Raw genomic sequence first — 3079 nt, forward strand, 5'->3', positions numbered from 1 at the left:
TGGCATGTGGAATCTTTCCAGACCAGGGATTGAACTCATGTCTCCTGTGTTGGCAGGTGGATTTTTTACCACTGAACCACCAGGGAAGCCCTAGGCAAGTTGTTGTTGTTGTTTTTTAATAGCTTTATATTTTGGTATTGCAACTCTAGAAAAATTGTAAAAGCAGTATAAAGAATTTCAGCTTCTCCTTCATTTAGATTCCCATTTACTACACTTGATAAAGAAGTAGCAGGCCCCAAATGGCATCATTTGTACTAGGCCCCATGTCAGCAAATGATTTAATACCTAGCTTAATGGCAGTTTCAACCTCCTCCAAGAATGTAGTTTTAACTGGTTAGTCTGGAATTTCCTGGTTAGCACGAGTGAGGCAATCCCTCAAGACCCCTTCCCTCCCCCAAAGGAGCGTGACCTAAATCTCAATCTATCTACTCTTCGCTAGAAATTTCCCTTTCTTGACTCTTTTCTGTCTATAAACACCTTTCCTGCTGCTTGGCAGAACTCTTTTCTATTTGCTAGCTAGGATTGTGCCTGATTCATTATTATTGAATAAAGCCAACTTGATCTTTAAATTTACTCAGTTGAATTAAAAAAAAAAAAAGTTTTGGCGGCAGTGCTGGGATTGAAGGAGACTTTCAGCAGATTTCCTGGCAGCTCAGATGGTAAAGAATCTGCCTGCAGTGAGGGATACATGGGTCTAATCCCTGAGTCAGGAAGATTCCCTGAAGAAGGGAACAGCAGCCCATGCCAGTATTCTTGTCTGGAGAATTCCATGGACAGAGGAGCCTGGTGGGCTATAATCCATGGGATTGCAAAGAGTTGGACATGACCGAGTGACTAACACTTTGACTTTCCAGCAGCTTCAGTAACAAGAAACACAGACATGGCATCCCTTGAACACTTAAGAGTTCTCTGTCTTTCCTGCCATGTCCAAGGGCCATGGATAAATTCCTCTCAGTTCTGAGCTCCACCATCTTTACATCAGGGTCCTGATCTAATTGGCTTGCCACCATTTCCAATTTGTTTGGAAGATTTCCCTATTCTTCCCAGACTCTCCCCAGATTCCACAGTGGGAAATGCTGGCTGGAGCTGGACTGGGTCCAACTTAACCAGACTAAGACTCTGGGCAGCCACTGGTCAAATCAGACTCCACTCACTCATATACCTTGCTCTGCTTCCTCTGAAACCATGTCTGACAAACTTGGTATGGCTGACCTTGAGAAATCCAACAAATGAAACCTGAAGAAGAGAGAAGCACAAGAAAGAAAAATCCTCTGTCTGCAAAGGAAATGCTTGAACAGGAGAAGCAAGCAGGAACGTCATAACACGGCAGGAGCCACCAATAAGAACTGTACATTCCACAAGCATTGCCTTCTTGTTTGACTTCTTATAGCTGTTTTCCTTCATTTGATGCAAAGAGATTGGATCAAGTTTGGTGAAGTGACAACACTGTCCCTTTTCACACCAAAGAATGAAGAACTGTTGGCGCTGAAATGCAGGCCAACCCCCTCATCTGCCTGTCTTGCTGTTGGTGAAACAAAAAGCTGAACGGGACAACAGTGAAACCTAGAGTAAAAACCAAGTTGGTGCAAGGTGTCCTGAAAGCTATAAAATGTAGGGTTGTTTTTTTAGCCTCAGGGCATGTGGGATCCCAGTTCCTTGACTGAGGATAGGACCTAGACTTCTAGCAGTGAGAGCATGGTGTCCTAACTACTGGATGGCCAGAGAATTCCCTGTAAAATGCAAGTTTAATCACAATGCCACTGTTTTGTTCAAATGATTTTACTTATTATAATGTGCATTTTAAAAATATCCAAATAAAAAATTTAAAACCAGGGAAAAAAAGGACTGGGTCTGACATGAGCTGTTCTGTGTTCAGAAAGCTGTTGCTACTGGGCATCTCAGAAGAATGCAAAACTAATGGGCTGGGGAAAAGCATTTAAGAGCTGTTGGAGCACTTGCCACCTACGTCAAAGCTCTCATGTTGAGATAAATTGATCATGGAATAGGTTAGATTGTGTAGACTGAGAAAAATAGTCACAACCTAAAAGTTGAGAGTTATGTTTTATTCTGGGGAAATTTTTAGGACTTCAAGCCCTGGAGATAGCATTTCAAGTGACTCTGAGAGAACCGCTCCAAGGAGGCAGAGGGAGGAGTCAGGTTATATAGAAGTTTGCAGCATGGGGGCAGGTAGTCTGAACAACAAAATTTATTGTTAATTAAGGAAAACCAGATATCTCAAGTTAAGGAATTAGAGCTTTTCTATGTATGGGAAGATGCAAGAGTCCTGGTTCACTGAAATAATTTGTATCATGCATCTCAGCTACCTGGGGCCAGTATTCTGAGTTCCTCAGGGCTCACCTTAGGGAGCAGCTGCAGCCTAATTGCTACCCAATGGCAGATATTGTTCTCCTTCCTGGGTGCCCTCAGGGCTCAGAAATTGGAGGGCTGGAATCGCTACTGACCATGTCATTCCTGTTTACTAATACAGCAGGAAATACTTCATTTCTCAACTGACACAGGTCACCCACAAACCTTAAAAGAACTTCTGTGCATTGAGGAGCACTTTAAAACACTGTGCGAGGGACTTCCCTGGCGGCCCAGTGGTTAAGAATCTGTCTTCCAATGCAGGGGATGCAGGTCAGGGAACTAAGATCTCACATGCTACTGAGCAAGTAAGACTTGACATAACAACAATAAAAAATATTTTAAAAAAATAAAATAAAATAATGCGTGATTCCCAATCCAGCAGTAAATCCCTTTTAGGTATTAGTTTGTCTTAAATTTTATAGAGTTAAATTTGCTACATTTAGGCACACCAACTTATTTTAAGTCTAAGAATTATAGTCCTGGAAGCCGTAGATTTCAACAAAAATGGCAAAATCTTACTAAAAATCACCTAGAATTACAATGGCCACAAATGGAAATATTCCAATCTAGATAAGATTGTTTATTTAAGAAGTGAAGTTGAAAACAAGTTTTCCCAAGTCAAACAAACGGAATGGGAAACCTATTTTAATTGGTATGTGTGCTTAGGCGTTCAGTCATGTCTGACTCTTTGCAACCCCATGGACTGTAGCCC

The 3079-nt window shown here is 41.7% G+C and overlaps 1 pseudogene; it reads left to right on the forward strand.

The window, feature by feature from the left end:
• The first annotated feature begins 1185 nt into the window (after positions 1–1185).
• On the forward strand, positions 1186–1322 carry LOC138434540 (thymosin beta-4, Y-chromosomal pseudogene; annotated as a pseudogene).
• The last annotated feature ends 1757 nt before the right edge of the window (positions 1323–3079 follow it).

Source organism: Ovis canadensis, chromosome 2, assembly GCF_042477335.2.
Source record: "Ovis canadensis isolate MfBH-ARS-UI-01 breed Bighorn chromosome 2, ARS-UI_OviCan_v2, whole genome shotgun sequence".
Lineage (NCBI taxonomy): Eukaryota > Metazoa > Chordata > Mammalia > Artiodactyla > Bovidae > Ovis > Ovis canadensis.